The sequence below is a fragment of the Diceros bicornis genome, chromosome 16 (genome assembly GCF_020826845.1).
Source record: "Diceros bicornis minor isolate mBicDic1 chromosome 16, mDicBic1.mat.cur, whole genome shotgun sequence".
NCBI lineage: Eukaryota > Metazoa > Chordata > Mammalia > Perissodactyla > Rhinocerotidae > Diceros > Diceros bicornis.
In genome coordinates this window covers 22,189,193-22,215,466 of record NC_080755.1, presented here as the reverse complement: position 1 = coordinate 22,215,466, position 26,274 = coordinate 22,189,193, and the positions used below count along the sequence as shown (strand labels likewise).

General features: G+C 37.6%; 1 protein-coding gene across 3 annotated transcripts in view; it reads left to right on the top strand.

Annotated features, from left to right (window-relative positions):
- CHST9 (carbohydrate sulfotransferase 9) overlaps positions 1 to 26,274 on the top strand; it is a 253,426-nt gene that overhangs the window by 73,639 nt on the left and 153,513 nt on the right. The window lies entirely within an intron of this gene.

The window sequence follows — 26,274 nt, the reverse complement described above, 5'->3', positions numbered from 1 at the left end:
GGTGCGTCGGTGCGCACCCGGGATCCGAACTGGCGAACCCCGGGCCGCCGCAGCAGAACGTGCGCACTTAACCGCTTGCGCCACCGGGCTGGCCCCCAGTCATAGGCATTTTGTTTAATGTTATCACCTGGCAGACAAGGCCTCTAAATTTTTCTAATGTCAATATTTATTATGAATCTTGGAATATAAGAAGGCTTTTATTTGGTATATATATGACACAACAAAAAACAAATGAGTAAAGATTTTCTTTAAATAAGATTTTCTATTTTATTTAAAAAGAGTTCAGTAATTTTGTTTCCTGCTCCACACCCCAAGCGTGAATGTGATGAGATGTTGCAATTTTGTGAAGTGATCTCAGTTTTTGATGATTATGACTCCCCCAGTTTACTCTATCTTTTAGAGCAAATAAGGCTTTTCCACTATGTATATATAGTTCTCTATATGTATTTGTGAGAAACATACAGATAAAAGTGGGAAAAAATTAGTTTCCATAGCATCCTTTAATTGTCCCAATGTGAAAATAAACTCCATTTTCTATATTTAACCTAGACTCTACGTGCTCCAATGTAAGCTTCTTTACTTTTGATTCTGACTTAACATGAAGATGAAGAGTAAGATCATTAGCCTTTTTGTGTTTGAAGAGCATTATTCGATCATGTCAAAGCCTCTTTGGTCAAAAAATCAAAAACAGAAGAGAGAAAAGAGAGAAAAAGAGGAAGAGGGTCTTTATTAATAATTATGTGGAATATTGCTGTAAGTGTTGCAAATAACATGAAGTTGGAAACTATGGAAAGTTAACCGGGCTATTAATTGATATGTTTTAAAGTCAAATAAAATAATGATACTTTGTTAGAAACAGTGACTAAAAAGTGGCCTCTTCTCATCTCAGTGTACAGAGGTTCTCAAGGGCAAACTGGCACAGCTACCAGCCCATTGTCCTCAGCATTCTGAGGGAGGACTCTAAACCAGGTGCCAGGTCTGTGAAATCCTGTACAGCAGCTCCTCTTTGTAGCATGTTCCTAAACCTTTGCATCTTAAAAATGGTATTAAATTTACTAGCAACTTGCATAGATAGCCCCCTTCTATTCCTAAGGGAAGTTTCCCAGCATATAAGCATTAAAAAAAGTGATAATAGCTGGAAATGAAGTACAGATGGTTGTAACTCAATATATTAGCAACACGGGAAATCGGATGGGTGAGGGACAAAGGTATAAATTATGGGTAAATGTAACTTGATTGTAGGGAAGACATTTCTCGGTAGTCTGTGTCCTTTAACTTTGCCCAGTAGATCTTCCTTTACAACCTTTTAATTGCTAATATGGTTCTCCTATGGCCATATGTAAATTCCTTCCTGCTTTCATTTACCGTGGAGTCCAAAACTGTATACAGTGACCTGCAAAATCCTGGGTATCATATATTCTTAGATAATGGGAGAATTATCACAAAGTGGGAGCCTATAATGTAATATTATACTTAAAGGACACGAGTAAGTTTCCAAATTTCCCAAGTGTTTGAAAATGAACATTTGTCCTTTTGAAGAGTCACCAAGTGGGAGGAATTGAAGAAATGAAGAATCTCTAACATGATTGTCCTATAATACCTGAAATTGTCAGGAGCTTGCTCATTAACACAAAGATCACTTTGGGCTCTATCTGGGACGATCAAGAGTATTAGTAGGCTGCCATTTCCTCTGCAGAGTCTCCTTTCACAAATGCCACTCACTAGGGGACTTGTGTGTACATTAGCTTCCTTGGGAAGATAGACTGCTGGTAAAGTTACCTGGTTAGTGATTATTAGCTAAAAGATTATTAGGTACTCATGGCTTAATCCCAAAAGTCATTGTGGGATAATGTCCCTAGCAATTTAGTGGCATCCTGTGAACTAGGGAATGGAAAGGGCAGGCATGTATGAAGATATAGTTGCTATGAGTTATGGTTCTGCACATTTCAAATTCTTATAAATTTGCAAAGCAGGATCTACTAAGAATATTGAAGTGAAATATACCTCGTACACTATCCTTATGAAAAGAAGGCACTCAGTAAATATTAAGAATGAATGATTGAATAACTTGCTACAACCTGCTGTTGGAAAAACCAATCAACAAGGCAAAGATACTGAACAAAAAGGCAAAGAAGCTCAATTAGAAAGGGGATTTTGCCAGTGTTTCTGCTAATGTTGGGTCCAGATGAGCAGTGAAAGTAACAGATACTGACAGCAGAGATGACAAGACAGAAACAAGCTTCCTGACACCTTTTTGAAGTCTTTCTTTCTCCTTTTCCTACTGGCTCCATGCTGACATTTCTGATGTCAATAAACATAAATTTTTAGGACAGCCTCTGGGGAAGAGAATAGAGGTCAATCCAGGAAAGGTAACTTTCAGATATCCCAGTAACTGTTCTGCAGTTTTATTATTGCATGATTAGACCCAGACAGTAGAAAGTGTACAGGGCTCCCATTCTCTTTATAGACTTACTTTCAAGACAGTGTAACACAGACTTCAATTCCTGCCTCATATATCTATACATAAAAGCCATCCTGCTATCCATGAATCACTTCTTAAGGGTCTGCTTTCTGTTCCATTTAAACTTATTTAGCAAGTTGAAGAGGCCAGCTCATTTAAAAGACCTCACATTCTTGTTAAGCACGAGTATCTAGTCTTCATATTCTGATACCTTCTCTTACTCTGTAGAGACCCTTGCAAAAACTCATTAGAATCTTATCTTATTCATCTAAGTATTCATTAAGACTTTGAATCTCTGAAATTATATAAAGTATACACCCTTCATCCAATTTTAGGCTTCTTCAGAGCTTACCATCGGGAAACAAGTCACAAATTGTTTTATGTTGTTTTTTTTTAAGTAATTATCACCTTTATTAAAAATACTGTGTTCAGAATGTGATTTAGTTTAATATAAAGCACACTAGCTTTAGAGTCTGATAGGCTGGATTCAGATCCCACCTTGGCCAAATTATTTAATTATTTTAATCCTCGTTTTCCCTAACTGTTGGAAAACTCTTTCAATTACTGTTAGAATTCAAAGAGATGATGTTTATGAGTGTCAGCATAAAGAAAGCACTCAATAAAGGATGCTATTATTTTTAAATTTTCTTGAGTAGTTTTAGGGAATTCCAAGTCAATTTGCTAAAAACCATTTTCTCAAGCTAATTGGCAAGGGCCAATTCACCAAATTTTCAGTCAAAAGAAAAATTTACTTTAAACCGTTATACAGATGTTTTAAACCTGGTCCAGGACAGGTTGGTGCAGCCAGAGGTAGGAGTTGAGGCAAGAGCACAGGTGGGGCGGGGACCCATGAGAAGGCCAGAGGCAGAAACTCCAGAAGTTCTAGGGATCTGAAGTTCGAAACACACCAAACGGATATTAGCTAAACCCAACGATAAGCCAGGGGAAAGGAGGTAGAAAAAACATGGTGAAATTAACACTCGGAAAAAAATTTGGCAAATCGGTCCTTTGACAAATTGATTTTTGGTGAATTGGCTTTGTGTAAATTAGTCATTTAGCAAATTGGCCTGCTTTTCTATGAGGCCTATTTTTATAACAAGTGGAGAAGAATTAACATTTTGAATTTATCTTACAAAAACATGTGTTCAGAGGCAATCAAATCATGAGTTAATGTATGTACCTCAACTTTGTAATATAAAAATAAATTTTTCACTTCACCCAAAGTTTTCCTGTGCTTAGATTATCCTCAGAATGTGCCTTGAACAATTGACAACAAAATAAATTATAATTGATGTTAAATTTTAATCATGCGAAACAAGCTTGTTACAATTCTAGATATGAGAATAAGTGGTAAATAGAAAGAACACTGCATTACTTCTTTTTCAATATCTATTTTAACAAGCTTAATACTGAGCTAAATGGGAGTTGATGACTATATAGAGCTATCATTTTTCAGGTTAAACTTAATAGCTTTCCTTGTAGCTCTCTCTTCATACTGGTTCTATATTTCTTTAGGGAGCCTTAAGCATTTGGGTTGCAAATAAGCAATACCATATGATTTAATAACCTTTCTAACATGAGATCCAACATACCTACCAAAACAAAGCATGATATTGTCTCACCCTGAAAAGTATTCATTCCCTAAAAGATGTGAAAATCTCCTGATTCCTATAGGGATTAAAACCTAACAAGTTGCACAAAGCACACAAAATAAGCACTTAGAGAAAATTTTCTAGAGCCTGAGTGCCCTTTCAACTGGACATAGCAAAGCCTAAATGTGTTCCTCGTATACTGTCATCTTGCTTTCTCAGGCAGAAAGATGCCTGAGGTTATCTTTTCTCTGTGAATTGATAGAACTTCAAGTAAATGACAGTGGGAACCAGCTGTGAAAAGCTTTTGAAATTTTTGCCCAAAAGTCTTACTTAGAAACTGGCTTGCTTTGAAAAATTAATCCCAGTTCCTGAATAGTGTAGTTCACTCATTAATTTGATTTTTCAGTTTTATTGTCATTCACAGTATCAAGGCAGGGTAAGTGGCACACGGAGGATGGGAGAATCAGCTAGAAAGGTTAATGGACCAATTGGATGGTCATTGCCACAAAACATGCTTGGAAAGATGGATGCATGGCTGTAAAGGAGCTTGCACTTATTTGGGTGTGGTAGAAACACAATCTACACATTGTATGTTTTTCCATATAATATTTTCTTTTATGTAAATCAATGCTAAATCTGAGAATTATCTGATAGTAGGAAAACATATTGAAATTAATAAGTTATCATTTCTTTTATGCTTAAATATAAAATATGAACACTGAATTTTTCAAATATGACTGTACTAAAAAGCAAAATGTCATTATCTAAATAATTTCAAATATGTGACTATCCTTTGTCTTGAGTCTTTTGGAAACCTGTTTTATGAGATGTATATGTATTCAACATATTTTTTGAGATCCACTTTTAAGGTAAACTTGGTAGATCTTTTGTTAGAGCTATATTTCTAGTAATTTAAGTACCAATTACCCCTGGGGGGAGTATTCAGTCAGAGTGACTGATAAATATGTTGCAGGTGACTTTAGGATTAATTCTCATCTTGGGACAGAAAGCTCCCGTTTATATTTTTAATTAAGTGCAGGCTTCTGTCCTTTATTTGAACCTGAGAGGTATCATGTAGCAGGAAGTTTCAGTTGAGCAGCACACCAACTGTTTTCATGGAGTTCCACTTTGCAAACAAGACAGAGAATCAACACAAGGTGTGCTTTTAGCTTATGGTCTGTGCACAGTGTCTTTAAGCTCCTTTGTAACATTTTTTTCATTCCAGGACCTTCAGCAAACCTAGGAGAAACTGCATATAACATTAAGAAAAGAAATATCACAACATCTGAATCTCATTAATTTATGACTCTGTTGATTAATATACTAAGTGTGAAGAATAGAGTTCAACACCTGGGAGACATAAAGATGAAAAGATAAAGCCCCTGTCCTCCAAAAGTGTGTCATCTAGGAGAGTGGGGAGGGCAAATACTATCCCCAAATAATAATGCCAAGTAGATACGCTAGGTTGTACCATCTAGTGGCTCAGAGAAGGAAGCAATCACTTGCTCTCCTATAGTCAAAGAAACAGTCATCTGAGAAAAATTGCTCCATGCTTCACCTGATGTTTATTTGATCCCTTAAAAAGTACCCTTTCAGCTGGGTCCCTCTGAATATATTTGCCAACATTCTGTCCCTGATTCTTTTCTCTTCTTTTTATTTCTTTTTCACAATTTTTCCCTTCAAGTCAGCCTGTGGCTCATACTACCATTCCTAAAGAGACTAATTCCAAACACTACCCTGATTTTTCTCCTAAATTCCACCTCTTTATTTCCTGGTCATCCCAGTTAGCTGTTGCCTCAAACTCTTCAGATTCATGGAGCCAAAAGTGAAGTCATGATCATCCACATCAAATCTACAACTCCTCCGATTTATGTATTATTTCTGTTATAGCCGTCACCATCTTCCTGGTCCCCAGGCTTCAAAGTGGAGCTTCATCCTTGACTTCTCTCTAGACCTTTCTCCCAGCTCCTCCCCGATCCTCTCCATGCCATCAGTTAGTTGAAAAGGCCCTCTTGACCCCAGCTCCGGTATGTGGCTTACCTTCCCACTCTACATGATGTCCTCATTGCCCAAAACTAGATAGTTGGCCATCGTGCCTTCTATACACAGTGCCCACCCACATTAATTCACTCGTCAAATATTTGCTGGGTATCTATTATATGCAAATCACCATGAGGTATTGAGGATAGAAAAATTTTTAAAAAATGGAACAGTGTCTTTGAAGACAAGAACTCTTTCTAGTGAGAGATACACATAATTAAACTATTTAAAAAACAATTTGACAAGAGTACCATCTCTGCTTGGGTCATCAGGGAACATGTCCCAAAATAAGTGACTCTTGAATTTTAAGGGATGAGTAGAAGTTAACCCAGCACAAGAGGAGGAGATGGCAATTCCAGATGAGGGATGAATAGGGATAACGGCATATGTGAGCTTGTAAATATATGCAGATTGAGATTTGTTGGTTAGTGACCCATCCCTTCCTTCTCTGAACTCCTTTAGGACTTGAAAGCTATTCTGCATTGTTTTAAGATTATTGCAGTATTTGCCAGCTCCTGCCTAGATTACAGGTATTAAGGTAGAGACCGAGCCTCAATTGTCTTTAAACTCACTATAGCACTTGTACCCAGTATACTGTTGTGGTAGGCTAAATAATGGCCCCAAAGATGTCCATCTCGTAGTCACCAGAAACAGTGAATATGTTTCCTTACATGGCAAATGGAGAGATTATTCTGGATTATCTGAATGGGTCCAATGTAATCACAAGGATCTTCATAAGAGGGAGGCATGAGGGTCAGAGTCAGAGGAGATGTGGGGACAGAAGCAGAAGTCATAGCAATGTGATTTCTGACTTTGAAGATGAAGGGGTTTTCGTGTACCAAGGAATGTAGGCAGCCTCTAGAAGCTGGAAAAGGCCAGGAATGAATTCTCCCTGAGAAAATCCAGAAGCAATGCAACTCTGCCAGCACGTTTTACACCTCATAACTGTAAGATAGTAAAATTTTGTTGTTTTAAGCCGCAGAGTTTGTGATAGTTTGTTACAAAAGCAATAGAAAACTAATATAATGTTTAATATTCATGAATATTGTCATGACATGACTTTTAATATTCTACATTAGCATGACAGTTGTAGAATCATCTTTTTAAATTTCTGTATAGGGAATCCTAAATGTAACAACCATTAGATTGTGCTCATTTGATAAAGTAAAACAAGTGGAAAATTTTCATCACACAAGTTTTAGTCATCAAAGAGGATTAAAAAAGAAATCTGATGAGGATTTCCAGGTATTGTGATAAAGCCATTTTCATCAACTGATGATATCCTTTGCTTTGGAATACATTCCAAAAAAATTTCTTTGGGTGCAATTATCAGAAAATGTGAATTTTTACTAAAGTTCCCACAAAATATCATTCTACATTTATCTTTAACTAGCTCTGTAATTTAGAGTGCAAAGACAATACTTCATGTGCATTGCAAGTCTCTCAATGTTTTCAAAGAAGATCCATAATCCATTTTAATAGGTGTTGGTAGACCATGAGGATAAAGCATGGTATAGAATGTACACATTCAGCAGTTAGGGTCTCAGAGGGTCCTCAGAGCACACCCACAGGGATCGCCACTGGCAAGTGGTAGAAACAAATACTTGGGGGGCCACAAACCTATACAGGACATTGGTCTAGAAACTGAGCAACCCAGAATTTAGTCCTAACCTTCAATGACCTATGCTGATACAAGATTACAAACACAGTCAATCCTCATTGTTTGAGGATTCTGGATTTGCAAATTCGCCTACTTGCTAAAATTTATTTGTAACCCTAAAATCAATACTGTGGCATTTTGACAGTTATATGCAGATGTGCACATAGTGGCAAAAATTTGTCACCTGATGCGTGTGTTCCCACCTGAGCTCAAAGAAGGCCACACTCTGCCGTCTTATTTCAGCTTTCTGAAAGACATAACCAGAGGTGGGAGACCATAGAGGGCAGCACAGTGCAGTGCAGGAAGCTCCCGCTCGGGCCAGTTGGACGAGGTTTGAGTCCCGACTCTGGTACCTGGTATGGGGCGGCCTCAAGCAAGTCACTTAACACTTCTGAACCTTCCTTTCTGTTTTGTAAAATAAAGAAAAGTAGAACCTACCAGGATGAATTGTTTTTAGGATTTGAGTTTACAATCTATGTGGGATATACGTGCACACACACGTGCATACACACACATACATTTCCCCTAGAAGCAATAGTTCAGTGTTCGTTAATTCAGTATTTCTGGTGACTTTATAGACATCACTACCACAAATAATGAGAATCGACTATACATTTCAACGTCAGATATTTTTGACAGTGACTGGAGCTGAGCATGGTGCTACTTAGAAGACAACCATAATCAACCTCAGTTGGAAATGTATGGGCTGAACTCATGCGTTAGTGGCACAGAGCAGCTGTATACCACACTCTAGTACCATGTTTCTCTCTTGTAGAAACAATAATGGACAAAATCATGAATTTCTTCTACCATGTTGTATTTTTTTCTGTCTTTATATGAGCAAGATACATTATTTGCTTATTTATTTTTAGCAAGTTACAAATCCTGTTACAGTATTGCATTTCAGAGACGCAGATAAAAATATACAGAATTCATAGAGATGTAATCACTTTACCACTCCCCACTTTCCTCAAAGAAGTTTATTTCTTCGTTGCAATAAAAATATCCAAAGCAAGACTCCCCCCCAACAACATTTATCTATTATGAAACAGAATCTTTGTTTTTAAGACTCACTCAACAAGGATTTATTATTAAGCACTGTGCTGAGTGCTGTGGAAGATTGAGATATAGAAGATACTTTTCCTTCTCACCAAAGCATTTTTACCATTTTTGGGGAAACTAAGTGAACATACAGAAAAGAAAAGGAAAACTATATGATCAAATATATGCAAGTATAATGGAGTCTATATATTTAGTAACTAACTTAAAGCATTCCAAGATAATTGAAAAAAACTGCAAATCAGAATGTCGGCATTTGGAATTTTCCTTGATTTTCATTCATGTTCTAATTAAAATTATAATTACTTCTCTCTCTTCTATCAATGTGATTGATTCTAAACATTGATAAAGAAAAATTAAAAAAAAAAAAAAAACCACCACTGGTGCCACCAATGACTGTAACAAAAATTGTTCCAAAGTTTCTATACAGAGTCAATCAACTCTAGCTTGCTGGGTTAAATGAACCATGTGAAGCTATAAATTCAGAATGTTATGCACCTTATAAGAACATAGAATAAAACATAGATGGACTACCTCTTCTAGTAGACTGAGAATTCCCTGATCAATGTTTGCAGTTATGCTATGTATTCAAGCTTCTAGAGTCCATTTGACAAATCACTTCTCTGAAGGGCTAAATCTGTGGTTAAATGATTGGTTATCCTCCCGGTTTGCCTTCTTTCCCCTCATTGGGCATGTAGCTCTCGTCTCCTTTTCCCACTGTGTGGAGAAAATATGGAACAATCTCTGTACTAAGTTTTTTGTCAAACACGTTATTGGCCTGATTGTGGATGAAAGAGAGATGCATAGGACTCATAGCTTACACAAAGGATCCATATCCTCAGGGAATTACATTTGCAAGACCCCAAGGTCATGCTGAGGAAAGCAAGGAGTCCCTTGTGCTAACTGCAGGTGGGATGCCTATTACTGGCTTATTCTGGTAAAGGCAAACAAAAACCTAAGTGACTTTAACTAAGGTTTGAGGACTACATATGTTCATTCTGAACTCCTTGGCATTGGGCTCTCAGTTGCCACACCAACCCACAGCTATCCCAGGGTTCATTTATTGGTCAGTTACCAAAGTGTTCCAAGCATCCTAGAGAGTTCTCCTTTTGAAAATAACTTTTAAACGGAACCCTAGAGGCATAGAATATGCTGAGCCTACTAAAGTGAGCCAATATCACACACACACACACACACACACACACACACACACACACACCCATTCATTAAAAACAAGTTGGCCCTTTAAATTAAATAAGACAGTTACTGCTACTGCTTCTGGAATTTTTTCATATCAGAAAGCCTAAAATTTCTAATTATGTCATTTAACTAAACTCTCAGGAATTTAATGCTTTTCGAATAGAGCCTATTGTCTTGAAATTGCACATTCAGATAAGGGAGCTGGGTCCTTTTACCGATGTACTTCGTGCATGTTGAGAAATGTCAGATTCAATAATTTATCACCTGGATACCGCATGCTTTGAAGTTGAAGACATGGTAACAGTAGTAATGACATGGTAAATTATGTTACCATGGCATGACAGCCTCCAATGGCTACTCAGGTTTCAGCTCTCTGGACTTCACATCTTTATCAGGACCTGGGTCAAAGGGGCATGGCGTTCGCACATGTGTTAAAATTGTTTGATCTTATGGAATTTAACAGTTTGCTCCTTGGATTCAGGCATCCATGATAATCTTTTAGGTACCATAAGAAATCCCTAAATATGGCAGATCTTTAAATATTTAAGTGTTTTGTAATCAGTTTTAGTCATTCTCACACTGTATATTTGAGAAGAGTGAGTGTTTTCCATCTCTAATGGGAAACATAAGAAGTTTTGCACTTGTAAAAGTATGTGTGTGGAAGAGATATTTCATTGTAGGTAATGGATGCCTAGTAAATGAGATTTTTAAGATTTGTTATAAACAAAAAAAGCGTTCCCGGTGTAGTCTAATTTTACACGTTATCGTGGTCCAATAATCTGTGTTCACATGAATTTTACCTACAAAAAGATAAGTGAAGTAAATTCTGGAAGCATGTCAGTGCATTTAGAGTCAGATAGAATGTATTTTCTCAACATGAGGCAGAGGCTAAGTGAGAATGAATGATACTTTTAGATAAGACCAATTGGCAGCTCAGAGTTTGTTTTATTCTTCCTTCTTTGGTATCCTTCTGGAAATAAAGATTTCTTTGTGTGTGTGTGTGTGTGTGTGTGTATGTGTGTGTGTGTGTACTTTAAAGCAGTGGAAATTTAGAATGTTTGCTCTCTGGCTGGGCAAGCTTGTAAACTGAGTGTGACAAACTGAGTCCTCTAGTGGAGCTCCTTGCGACTAATGAAATGTAGCAGCAAAAAAACCCACTTCTCATAAGAGCTGCAGTATGAGTATGTGCCAGTCAAAGAAGCAGTGGCTGCATCATTTTGGGGACACTTCATTTTTATTTATCAGTGATCTACAGTCTCTACTTCCTAGCTTTTAAAAATTAAAAAAAAAAAAAAATAGAAAAACATGGTAGGGGAACATTTTCTTTAAAGCATTATTTTTATTACTTCTATTCAATGACTATGTTTTAGCTATCAAATCTTATATATTGCTGTACTCTCAGCATATAAATAGATAAGATTTATATAGATATATTAGATATTATATAGTATTATATATGATATATAATTATATATTATATTTCTATAATAATATAAATTATATATTATAGTTATATAATTATATATAAATTATATATTACTATATATTAATATTATTTATCTTATATTAGGATTTAATGTGTGTGAAATCCTGTATGTTGTTGTGCTCTCCTCCAATATCAGCAATATATTAAAAAACAGAGTGTAATGATTGTTGCTTATGCAAAGCTAGGAACATAAAATATTATTTGTGTTTTGTACAAGCAGAATAGCAACATCAGGACGCAAACCACTCAACCCTATTACCAGAGACAGGCTGATAGCACTATGTCAGTGTCACAGCTTGGGGTGTGTGTGTTGGAAGGGTGGTAATCAGGAGGGTGGGGATCTTTTGTGGTCATCATCCCCTAGAGAAACTCACAATTTGTCAGATGGAGAAAGGATAACAGTAGCAGATTCCATTTTATTCAACTCTACAAAGAACACACAAAAACTTTTACCCCCAGGCTATTTTTAAAGTGCTAATTTGTTATAAGTCACTCTTATTAATTTGAAAGCATTTTTATAGTTTTGTCTTTGTTTAAAAACACATACCAGTCATTAAAGACTCCATCAGTTACTGAGTAGATAGTATGCATGGGGATTCAGATATTTGGGGTAAATAATAAACAAGAAAATGAAATGATTTGGAGAAAAGGTCCTTCGTGCTAAGCTGGCCAAAATAAGTCAGCTTTCAAAATAACATATCTCTTGGGAGAAACTTGCTTCCATGCTTCATAACTGAAGGATGTTAGTCTCATAAACTTTCACACATTCGAAGTGAATGGTAAACAGCTAGGTGTCATATTCAGAAGTGCTAGGATAAAATATGAATATCTGTGTTCTATTCTTAACTTTGTCACCAAATATGCTACGTTAGGTGAGACAAGTGGTTCTGGGTCACAGTTTTAGCTCAGTTTCAACTAATCACAGATGATTTATACCTGCACTCCTCATAGAGTTGTGGGCATGGCTGAGATTAGAAAAAACAAGAAAAGATGAGATAACAAATATGAACCCAGAGAAATGGAAGGTATGATGGACTGCTCTGTATACAGGAAAAAATAGAGTTAGTCACAAAATGTAAGTAAAATAAAATGTACTAAATGTCAGAGGAGACATTTAGTCTCCTAAAAGGGAAGGAGAACCACAGAGGGAGCAAAAGGGAATGAGCTGCAGCCGTGCCTGAATCCATCCGTCCACGAATGGCTGCCCAGCCTCTCCTTCCAACAACACACTCTCAGCATCAGCCCTAGATCAGCCCTCTGAATTGCCCCTAGGAACTTTCCTGTCTGGGCTATGTCTTCTCTCTAGTCCCACTGCTAGTTTACACTTTCCTGAGTACATACTCTCTGATGATTTCACCTCCGTGTGCCACGTAGTTGTTTACAGTCTGGGCTACTCAGTCTGAAGGGTCCAGTTTCCCACTTTGATCTACCCATCAGCTGAGTGCTCTCCATGTGCTAGCCTAACTTGTTAACCCAGCAAAGACATCATTCTCAGGCTCTGCTAGTCTCCAGAGGAGATCATGGAAAATCTCTCAACCATGCCTGCACTCTAACTAGCTAGCCATGTCCCTCAAACACTCATGCTCTGGCTCTGCCAAGTCTCTGGGACCTCACACATACCCTGCTGGTTGGAATTCTCAGAACATTGTGAGAGAGAGCATTGTGAATTCCAGCTTCCTCGTCCAGTTAGACATTCACCTACAAGCACGAAGGTCCCATTGCCAGTGAGAGGAGGCCCAAGTGCTATTTCTGAGTTAGTCATCTGGTGATTTAGGTCAATGCTTCTCAGATTTCAATGTACATACAATTACTTAATCTTGCTGAAATGCAGATTCTGATTTGGAAGATCCTGGAGTATAGCCTGAGATTCTCCACATTTAATATTTTCCTAGGTAATGACAATACACTTGTTCCCCACAGTTTGAGTTGCTAGAATCTAGGCAGAGTTGGGTTGAACCTCTCAGACACAAAGAGAGCCCTGTGCTGGAGTAATAAGGATACTTCTTATGGAAAGCTGCCAGCCGCTAATTCCATCAGTTGCTTTAGGGCTATAAATTGGAATAGAGTCTTCTGCTAAGTCTTGGACTGGAGCAACAAAGCCCGTTGTATCTGTATCTGTTAGGAAAGAGGCTGTCCCTCTCTGCCAGGATGGGCTGGCCTGAATCCCTGAATCTCATCACTGTGGCTTTGGGTCCAAGTGAGGCTGAACATCTGGCCAAGCAGGATTGGCCTACCTATGAGACCAAGTGTCAAGGCTGTATCTTAGTTACAGGTCACACACGTGGACACCCAGGCCTGCAACTTCAGCCTCTGCACCTTGTGTGTTGCCTTACTAACTTAAACCATTTCATCAGCTATGGTACATATGTATTGCCAAGAAGTTGCTAAGAAGAAGCCCTTTGGCATTTAGATGGTCTGCCTTCAGTGCTCATCATAAGTCCACTAGAATGAGCAAATCATGAAATTGTTGCTGACAGCCCTGGTCGTACAGCATCCCAAAGTGAGGGAACTGCCAACAGTTATGCCAGAAGGAAGGCTTTAAAGATATGCCACATCCTAGCTTCAAACAACAAAGCTTCACTGCAGATTGCTAGAAGGTGGCAGAAGTATGGAGATGAGGCTGGCACATTGCAATCCACAATGGAAGAGTTTTTTCCCTCAACAAAGACTTCACAATCTTGCTGTTAGTTTAAGAGCTGGAGTTGCAAATAGTCAGCCTCTCAAAAGCCCAGCTGTAGCCCAATCAAAGAATAATCTTCACACTGGGCAATATGGAAATAGCTGTTGAATCGACCTTCATCCTGACAGCCACACTTATACATAATGGTAAGCAGGAATAGCATCATCTTCAAATAGAAGAGACTGCAAATATGTATAAGCCCAGTTGATAATAAAATATGTCAGATATAGATGTATGTCTGGTGGGAAAAAGGGCAAGTTGAGAGACTCTACAAACTAATTGTCAAGATGTCAATAAATTAATAAAATCTTAGAATCATGAAAATATGCACTCCCCCAGGACTTCTATTATGATATTAATGCCTGTCCATTATTTGTATGTCTTCAAGTAATGATATCACTTTTTTTCTGAGTAATACACAGTTCATTTTGTCCTGGCAATTAATTTCCCAACACTGTATTCACATGAGGAATGCAGACATTTCAATGGAAATATTGATTTTTACAAAAGAAACAACAAAGTTTTTGAATTGAAAAAAATAGAGTATCTAATATTCACCGTATATTTAGAGGAATACAGCAATGTATTTATTGAGCCCCTGGCATGACATTGTCTTAGAATAAATTTCACATTGCAAGTGTGATTCCTCGCTCACTCTAAAGTTTGCCCCTGTGCTCAAGGACAGTAGACACATCTACGTAAGCAGTTCTCAAATAAGTTCAAACGTTTGAATTATTACAAGAGAACTATAAAAAGTGGATTGGACTTGTACTCTGATGAGTGAATGAAATACTGACATATATCAGTGATGGAAGGCTAGGTAGAGAGGAGGCATAATTTCAGAAGGAAAGAATAGGATCCAATTAGAAGAGAGAAACTGCTCTGGTTACACAGGTGCTGGAAGAGCTGAGGAGCCTAACAGTGGATGGTGAGACCCCCGAAGATTAGCAAGAGCAGGAGGCCACTACCACTACGAGGGCTGGAAGGATAATAATGTTACTGGAGCCCAGAAGCCAGGGCCAGTCGGCGGAGGCTGACCAGCAGGAGCTGGGACCGTGGAAGGAGGGGCTGACACACGGGAACTGGACCCATGGAGTTGTCACAGGACCCTGCAGGGTAGCAGGAGATGGACAGTGGCATAAAGTCTGGCTACTCTCCTCCTTTTGTCCTCCAGACTTTCATCAATACCTACCATTGGCCAAACCTACCCAAGAGTACAAGAAAACCTGGGAAATTTAGTTTCTGGTAACAGGAAGCAAAGCAGGAGAAGGGTGGGGAATGGAGAGCAAGCAGGCAGTCGCCCAGCATAACTGGCAAAAGCAATGATTGCAGAAAGCAAGGGATGTTTGGGAATTGGCAAGTAATGCAGTTCACCTCTACCACAGGGTGACTTAGGACAGTTCATACCTCTTTTCTTCACAGTTAACTAGAGGACCTAGCATATGGTGAGTCTTAAGAAATAAATCTTCTTTAAACAAATGCATGAATGAAGGAATGAATGAAGTCAGGTAAGCTAAATATGGAATTATACATTGAAACCACGTCTTGGAAGGTATTGGATGACAAGCTAAGAAATTTGACGTTTACCTGGTAGGCAATAGAAAGCCATCTAAGACCTTTATGTCTGGAAATATGATCACAATTATGCTTCCTATTGGACAGATATAGAGATAGCCTTATTATATTTACCCCAATCAGGACTGGCTACATAATTTGTGGGGTTCAGTGCAAAATAAAAATGTGAGACCCATTGTTCAAACATTATTAAGACTTTTTAATAAAGACAAAAATTACAGGACAGCAACTGCAGGGTGTTCAGTGTGAAGCCCTTGATGCTGATCTGAGCCCAGTGCATTATATTAGATGCTTCTGAGACATAAATTTATTAGGACCAATGTTAACTGTCAAACTTTGGGCAGATAGTAGCTACAAGAGAATTCTAAATATAATTTAAGACAACTATCATTATTTGATTTATTCTTGAATGGACATTATTCTGATCTTTCCTGGAATTAACTCTTTGTGTGCCAAACATGGGTGGACAGGGTGCTGGAGACAAAAAGTTTCTTCCTGTGAAATAATTGCTTTTAAAATCATATAACGTGTTAAAGGCACTGATGCTTAAATGTTAGGCTGTGTTCTCCTGCTGTATTCCATTCATTGTTCTTGAAATAATTTATTTTCAACCTCTTCCTGGGCTAACATAGCAAGTAGGACACTGATGTTTGTTTACTAATATTCAAGTTAGAACAGTATTCATTTTGTTGTAATTTGTGGCTGGTGGTGCTCACTTCAATTTGGGTAGTCCCCAAGTTGTTTTTCATATATCTACTTAATCTTCATTTTCCTGTCCTACTTCTACTTATTTTGCTTTGTAGCAGTATAAGACAGGTCTATCTAAAAAAATCACAATGACTAAATATATCAGGAATTTGGAAACTGGAGTCTCGCTGCGTACAGCCCCTGTGATTTCAACAGATGTTCTAGAGTATGTTCAATTGCTTACAGCAGACTTATTCTGCTCTGTATAATGGTTGACATCTACAATCTAATCTATCAGGACTTTATTCTCAGTGAAGAAAGAGTGTTGATTTTGTATTTAATATGAATGTGGGAATATGATTGGCCTTTTGGAAAAATTTTCTATCATTCTGGTTTTTAAAAAGTCACAGAATTTCTCATTTTTCCATGTAAAGGACTTATAAAAGAAATTCTTAGAAATGCTTGCATTTTCTCGGAGACATTTCAAACCAGAGAAATGGAGACAAGAGACCATGTCCCATGTGAGATCATTGCTTTTTAGAACTGTAAAGATATGTTAGGGAACTGTAAAGTATATTAAAGGGCAAAAATATCCCTCACTTAAATTATGATGAGAAAACTGGTGGTCAAAGAGTTAGCAATAAATAAAGGTATCAGTTCCATAAATTAATTTTCTCATATTCATTCATTTACCCATTAAATAAATATTTATTTAGCCCCTCCAGCACTGTACATTTAGGCTGTCCCTGATATCAACAGCTTACAATCTACTGGAGGAGAAAAATAAGTAAAGAAAAGTAAGCAAGGCTTTCCAGTCAATTTGGCAACCTGAACTGATATGAAAGAATTTCCTTCTCAACTCCAAACACATAAAATGCCTAATAAAATACAACAAAAGCTTTCAAGCTTAGCATGAAACAGTAATGAAAAACCTTCACATGCTAGAAACAAAGAGGAATTGAAAGTAAGAAATGTGAACAGGAGTAGAAGCTGATACCATTCTTGTATCTACATTTGAAGAGAAATCCAGGCCACAGGGCCCCATGCAAACAAAAATATGGAGTCATGGCCACATTTGTGTCAGGGTCCTGGAAGAACCTGGCAACTGTCCAGGAGATGCAGCATTAGCAAATATGTCAGGGGCTTCAAGAATAAAATGAGTTACCCAAAAGAAACTTGAATCTCTGGCTTGCATGCTCTGTGGGGGTGGGATACAAATTCAGCTACCCTAGTGGTAGCATTTGATAAATTAAAATAATACATGGTCCAAAATTGGTAAAACACATGGATATCGTCACAGGCAAATTCAAAACTACCCTATGGAAATATTTCCACAGCCAGGGGCAAATGGAATGTCCACAAAGAACTATCCCCATTGAAGGAGAGCTTGTGTTCAAAGATTAAAAAACATAAGGCCAGAAGGAAAAAAGAACATTTACATATATGTAAAAACCAAATGAAATTCTAGAACTAAAATAAAAGTAGCTATTAAAATAAAATTTAATAAATGGATTGGACAGAAGACTAGTCACGGTTTTCAAAATTACTAATTTAGAAGGCAGATATGAGGAAATGACAGAATGAAGTAGAGAGAAACTAAGAAATAAAAAATATGTCAGTTAAGTTAAAAGAGAAGGACAAGGAAGTCCAACGTGTAGATAATAGAATTTAGAGAAAGAGAAAATAAAGAAGAAATAAATATTCAAAGCAATAATTACTGTGAATTTTCCAGAATTAAAGATTCTGAGTTGATGAAACACATCAAATCTCAAATGTGATAGAGATAAATAATTTCACATCTAGAAATAGCATAGTGAATCTGCAGAATGCCAAAGACAAAGGTGTAAACACTCCCAAGAGAGAAAAGAATGTTGCTTGAACTGACGGTCTACATCTTCAGCAGCAATAGGTGTTAGAAGACAATAAATTAGTATCTTCAAAATGTTATGAAAAAATAACTGTCAACCCAGAACTCTGTACCTAGCTAAACTATCATTTTACAGTTAGGAAAAAAATGTATATTTTTGCAGCCATATAAAGACTGAGAGAGTTTGATCTACGAAGGCCCTCAGTGGAAGACTGAGACCAAGGATAACTCTTACCTTTCTAGCTTAGGTGAATACTATTTCCATTTACAGAGCTAGGGAACACAATAGAAGTATGTTGAATTTTAGGTTTTAGACCATGTAAGTGGAGATGGTTCAGTAAATAATTGGAGCTGACAATTTTGCTAGGGATGTAGATTTGAGAGTTATTGACATTTGAAAGATATTTAAAGATATCGGAATGGATGTGGTTGTCCAGGGAGAGAATTAAAAGTGAGAATAAAAGAAGCCCTAGACAAGAACCATAAAGGACCCAACATTTAGGGGATAAGCAAAAGAAGAACATAAGGAAAGACTGAGAAGAGTTTATCAGAGAGAGAAGAGAAAAACCAAAAGAAAATGTTATCATGTGAACAAAGGAAACAGAAATGGACACCAGTCATGCGTGTTGGAGATGTCAGAGATGTTAGAAATGTCAGAGATGAAATAAAGAGTGAAAATCTTTCCACCGGCTTTACCCAAAAGGAGATTTTAGATGATTTAGGCAAGAAAAGAGTCATTGCAATAGTGGAAACAGAAGACAAAATAGTAAATTGAGGATTGAATGGGAAGTGAGCAAGTGAAGACAGTGAACATGGCAGCTCTCATAATTCTTGGCTGCGGACGAAGTGAGAGAGGGGGAACAGTAGCTGGAATGAAATGCAGGGCAGAGGGAGTTTCATTTGTTTTGTTATTATAAAGAAGAGACTTCATCATAGTTAAATACTGATGGAGAGGATCTAGTGAACAAATAAGAGAAAAAGGACGTAATTTGGGGAGCTTGGAGGGTGTGGGATCAAGAACAGCCTCAAAGAGGGAAAGGATACTTCTTCCATTGTGACAAAGAGAATGGAATAAGAATTGCATGACAGCAGATATGTTGGCAGCACTTTCAATGGGAAGCCTATGTAATGGTGTCTGTTTTAATATGTGAAATAGGAAATAGGGTGATGTCATTTTTCTGCAGATAAAGGAGAAGGTATGAAATGCCTATAAGACATCCCTGGTGGTCTAGTGGTTAAGATTCAGCACTCTCACCTCCAGGGCCCAGGTTTGTTTTCTGGTCGGGGAACCACACCACCTGTCTGTCAGTTGTCATGCTGTTACAGGTGCATGTTGCTGTGATGCTTAAAGCTATGCCACCGGTATTTCAAATGTCAGCATGGTCACTCATGGTGGACAGGTTTCAGCAGAGCCTCCAGACTAAGACAGACTAGGAAGAAGGACCTGGCCGCCCACTTCCGAAAAAATTGCCCATGAAAACCCTAAGAATAGCAGTCAAGCATTGTCTGATAAAGTGACAGAAGGAGAGACGATGGTACAAAAAGATCGGGCAGGGCTCCACTCTGCTGTACATAGGGTCACCAGGAGTCAGAATCGACTGGATGACACTACAACAACAACATGAAATATCTATAATGAAGGATAAGAAAGAGAACTAACTAAGGAAACCTTGAAGAATTTCGAGGCAGCCTGACAGCCTAGTTAGTGTTGGATACCACGAATTTTTGGTTGTGTACTTGTGAATGTATCTTATCTGTGAAATGTGTGCATCTGAGTATTTTATTGCATCTTCACTCAACAGTCAAATGAAAAGGTAGAGAGTTGAACTGATCCCAGAATGTCATTTTACTAGGCAGTTAAGCAAAAAGACAAGAGAACAGGATGTTGAGGCCATGATGAGAAAGAGTTTAAAGTGATGGAGTTGCAGGGAAATGGCACTAACATATATACAGTATTCATTTATAGATCTAAAAGGAGCAGAATATCTTTAGACTGAGTTTATAAACAATTTTTCAGTTTTGATGAGAGAAAATAATGTTTTATATAGTGTGACTTACATAACTTTGTTCAATGGTCAAGAACCATTTTTAGGATTAAATGATTGGAACTGTATTTCATAAAGAAATGATTTCCTGCCTCTCTTTGGTCCCCTTATTTCCTCCAGATTAATTTGCACAAAATATTTGTACTGTCTATAGGATCTTATCATCACATCATCATTATCCCTTGTTAGGGACATGATTGAAGTTGGGAGAGAGAGAAGAGTAGACGGTGCAAGTCGTGGAAGCAAACATTTATGAGAGCCTTCAGTGTATGAGAGAGAGGAAAAATGGATCATTTATAAAGAATCCCCAACGTAATATAATATGCAGTAGTTATAACTTGTTTTTTCACAGATTATTTAAAAAAAATCTGCTTTGAGTTTCAGTACCCAGACTGTGCCCTAGTACTGCAGAGAGGCTTAAAAAAACTGAAAACTGGGTAAGTATTATCCAGAATAATCAAATGGCCTGTCAATCTAAATATATTATATTTAATGGTCTAAAACTCACAGTAACTACTCCTTTTTAAGTTCTACGTTTTATAAAGGGATGCATAAGGCCTATAGAAAAATGGAGACAGGGAGTAGGACTAGAAATGCTCAAAACAATCCACTTCTTCATAAAAATAGATTAATGAAAAAGAAATACCTTGGGTAGTATCCCCCCATTGAAATTGACAGAATTGAGTTAGTAGTTGAATTTCTTTGACTCTGTTTCAGGAAAGCATTTTATTTTTATTTTTTTACTTTTCTTTCTTTTTAAATTTCTAAAGAGGAAGAAAATGTCAGGCAGTAGTGTGTTGTTACTGCCACAAAATATTATTAAAGCGTAACTACTAAACCAGAAAGCATTGGCCTGTAAATTTAATGCAGTGTCAGTTTTGATCTAGGTATTTTGCCCTCCAAAGAGATGTTTAATCTTCTAAACAAAATTGAACTGAATGGATTTCAAAAAAATTCTGTTGTGGTAAAGTGTCAGTAGTTTACCAGGCAAATAACCAACTACAGACATTCCCATAGGTGAGTATATGAATTTGAAACTTTGGTGTAACTATGAAAATATTGATTGGGTGGCACAGTGATAAATGGTACCATTTTACTTTTAAGGAAGCAATTAGAAAATTGAGTCATTATTACTTGAATTTAATGTTTTGAATGTAGAAAATTCTGTCTTAATAAAAAAAAAATAAAATCAGAGGGATCAAGACCAAATGAGATCATACATATAAAACGGAAGCCACTACAGAAATCAAAGGCTTTGTTAGAAATAATCATTAGCAAGACCTGAAGATATTTTCTGAACATGGTGATTTCCTGGAAGTCATGACATTTACAAAGTTTAATGAGACTTATTTAGTTAATCTTTTTAGAAATGGCTTTAATTATCTTTTTAATAACCAAATAAATACACATAAGAAATTCAAATAATTTGGAATATATAATGAAACATAATTAATGAAAAAAGACAACTAGATTTACATGAAATTGTATGTAAAATATCACCAACTAATTAAGGCACTTCATTAAATAATGAATGTGGGAGGTATGTGAATAATTTAGGCATTTGGGGGATAGTGTGATCCTGACAGATTTAAAGAATTATATTGATTTTTATTTTACTGTAGCTTGAAAGTTGTGAATTTAGATTCAGCATTTATTGAGAATATAATATTCAGCATTTCTTTTCATTTTTATAAGAACCCTAATAGTTTAGTATTATTGCTTCCATCTTGAATGTGAGGAGATGGAAATACAGGGAGGAAAGCAATTGGCCCAGATCACGTAACTATTAAATGGAAGAATGAGGATCCAAATGCAGGCCCTCCCTCTACTTTGCCATGTTAATTCCTAACAATACTCAAAACATGCGTATGAGTAATAGTGGTCTTACAAGATGCTCTTCTGATTTTGTTGCCCAGACCCAAAAGTCCTCTACCCTTCTTGTGTCACTCATTCTTTTTTTTTTTTTTTGATGAGTAAGATTTGCCCTGAGCTAACACTATTGCCAGTCTTCCTCTTTTTTGCTTGAGGAAGATTGTCCCTGAGCTAACATCTGTGCCCATCTTCCTCTATTTTGTATGTGGGATGCCACCACAGCGTGGCTTGATGACCAGTGTGTCGTTCTGCGCCTGGAATCTGAACCCGTGAACCCTGGGCTGCGGAAGCAGAGCGTGCGAACTTAATCAGTACGCCATGGGACCGGCCCCACACTCATTCTTTTAATATCCAAATAAACGGACTGTTCTTCCATCCTATGTAAAGTCCAGTGTCCTCTACTCCCTCTCCCAGGGTGCTTGTAATTTCTTCTGCTCATCGTCTATTCCATTTTCTGCTTACCCCAAGTTCTTGATCCTACTCCATATTTTATCTCCTAGAACAAAACACTCTCTGACCTATATCAGTCCAAATGTGGTTCATAACCTTGTGCCTCACACAACACTATTGTGCCTAACCAACTGGTTTTGATTTGGGGGTTAATAGAATGGGGTTTGGCACAGCCACTTAATATTGAAGGTGGTTGTTGTGATCCCAAACACGTGTTGGCCATTTCCTTAAAAGGGAATTTCTTCTTGGTTGTATCCTTCCTTAGGTTCCAACTGATCATCATATTCATATATTCACTCGGCCTCTCACTTTTTAGAATATTCTTCAGGGTCATTAACCTCTCAAAAAAATTAACGAACAACTCCACAATCCCTCTTAATTCGCTGTACATAAAAATCCACCTTTCCTTTTCTTCATACTCTCTCGACTAAGCTCTCCCAGGAGTCTCACTCTTCTAACCAAAATGGATTTTTAAAGCACCAGGGAATTTTCCTAAAGAACCAGTTTCCCTAGAGATGATATTCTGCCACTCCCCTAGAAGGCAAAAAGTGGCTGCCATTTGTTTTGTTTTTAATAGCAAGCTTTCTTTCTTATTACATTAGTATTTTTAATATATATGTATTTTCACACAGGGACTATGAAAGATACCAGAATGGCAAAAATAAGGCCTAAAATTATTGATTTTTCAGAATTGGAAAAAAAATACCCCAAAGACCCTTGCATTTTTTAAAAGCAGACCAAAGCTGTGAGGTGCTCTCCACTCCACAAACTTCCTTAATATATATGTATTTAAATTCCATTATGTGGAATTTTCCAGCCTTAAAGATGAAATATTAAAATGTTTATTGAGGAGTTTTCTGTCACTTAAACAAAGGAAGAAAAGCTCCAGGTGGTGACTCGTTCTTCTGTCCCCTCAAGTTTGTACATTAGAGGCCTTATTTGTATGCACCGAAACGAAACATCTTGCCAGGGGATACGTATCCCCATGTGCCCTGCTAAGGAGCTGGTGTGCGATGCTTGAAATGTTTGAGATGACAAATAGCCCAGCAGGTCTGGCCTCTTCCCCTCCTGCCCTGAGCTGCTGGCAATCTACTTCAAATTGTGTGTGCATTGTAGGGTGAAGCATGTATCAACGAGTGCCAACCTCACCGCAAGCAGTGTCCTATTGAATATGGGATTAAGTGAGAGTCTCTGGGGACTAGCCAGAGAATGAAAGTGCTCATCATCACCAGAGGCATGATCAGCTTAATGGAAGAAACCTCTACATTCCACGCTTCTTTCAAATGTTTACGGTGTCATATGCAATTCTGTCAGATATTTCTGAAATGGCAAAAAATAAAAATATGCACCAACCACATTTCGTGAGATGAATAGTTTACCTATCCATAGCGGCATCATTTGGATACCAAGAACAAAATCTAGATTTTGAACTATCTTGAGTTGAAGCTAGCCTTGCCATTTTGTTTAAAGCCCAAATAGTACTTTCCACTTTAAAGTGTCACTGCTGTGAATCTCAGGGAACAGAGTGCTGTGCCTGTGTTAATCCTGGTGGCATCCAGATGGGTGGATATTATTGAAAGACATAGCAACCTGGCCCCATCATGCTGACTCCATGAAAATGATGGCAAAGCTCACAACCTGAATTTTTTTTTCACTGTAAAGCTTACCTATTACAAGTGTGTGATCTGGATTTTGTACATTTTTCTTCACCCTTTGAAATGACTCTTTTCTATATACATATATTATCACTTTTCCAGAATTTCCAACCAGCTTCTCAAGAACTGATATCAGCCCACTTATTAATGCTCAGACTTGATTTTTTTTTCCAAAATATTTGACAGTGTCACAACAGAGTTAAAAAAAAGTTATCAAAGTACATCTCATAGATATTCAGGGTTCTGGGAGAAATCTTTTAAGTGTCCCTGGAAATATAAGTAGATTGTGCACATGTGGGATTGACATCTTCTCCTTGCAGAGCTACACCAGGAAAGATGGAAAACAATACTATGAAGGTCTACAACCCTCCTGACCTCCCATGTCCACCGCCTTCGTCCAGATTTAAATATAATTGGTTCAACTGGAGGATGAAACTGTAATTAAAAAAAAAACCATAATATTCAAATCAACTCATAACTTTTTAAAAAATTTGTAGCAAATTGGGGAATTTAAAATCAAAGTGACAGATTGGGGCTATGTAAGCAGCCAGTTCAGATAATTTTATGAAAAAAAACTTACATATTTTGCACAACAAAGGAAAAAGAATAGATATGACCCATTTCCAAAAGACTTCAGAGAACGTTTTATACAAATGGCAGTGGATCCTTTATATCCTATAATACCAGACGAGGCGGAAAAGCTAGCCCTGTCCCACTTTATTTACTTTACACCACTATAGTATTTTTAAAGAATTTTTTCTATTTTTTAATACACAAACAAATTTAACAATGATTTATTTATAAAGAAATTTGATGGAATTTAATTTATTTGTATTTTATCCCCTTAGAGTAAGCACTGCTAAGTATTTTTGAGATAGGAAACTGGAGACTGTACAGATAAAAAGGATAATTTAAATCAATCTGTGTCTCTTAATTTCAGATGGAAATTAAGCTGATGTCATAGATAATCTGAGGGAGTGTATGTGGTAAACAGTGTGATCTTTGGAAGTCCTGGATTCAGATCTGGGATCTACCTCTTACTGGGTCATCTTGGGCAAGTTCACCTTTCTGAGCCTCACTGTTTCCTCATTTATAAACTGTGGATAAAATACCTCCTGCTTCCTTCCCTCTGATTGTTGTGAGAATTCAGAGAGGATGTATGTGTGCCCATCATTTCTGTGCATTCTTACAGGAACAACACTTGGTGTTTGTGTCCTGACAGACCTGCCCCTATAATTGGTGGGCCTGGGGCAAGAGAACTTGCGTGGGCCCCCTTTTCTCTCTACATCCATCACAATTCCTTCACAGGCCCTGCAGCATTGTGAGGGGCCTCATGTATAGGCAATGGAACCAATCTGTACACACAGCCAAGTTCCAGCCATTCTCTGAACACTCCTCAGGCCTCAGGGTCCACATACCAGTGGTGCAGTCTGGTCCCCCCTCTAGAGATCTGATCTGGGCAGAAGGCCCATACAGACTCTGCAGGGCCTCAGGGATGTTTGGCCAGGGAATTCGGGCATCTAGTCAGAGCATGGTCTAGGTAAGGCCTGGACTCTGTGGGCAAACACCTTGGCCGTCCTCATCTTATGTGGAGGTGATGTAAGATTCCTCACCTTATGTGGAAGAGGGCAAGTGTGGGCCCTCTAAAGTGCAGCCCCTGGCTGGAGAATAGTCTCACCCCCACAATTCCTGGGGCTATCTTAAGGGCAATGCTCTTTCCTTTCAGTTTTGTTCCTGGTTTATTTAGCATAGAATATCTAGCTAAATGATTATTTAGCATTCATGATTTACTTAGCGTAGCATAATATTATTTTGTGGTTGGCCTGGGTAGAATAGAATAGAGGATGCCTTCACCTGCAAGTAACTAAGAACTCTGACTTAAACAAAAAACAGTTAAGTAACATAAGAAATCCTGAGGTAGGGTGGTTCCATGGTGCATTAGTTC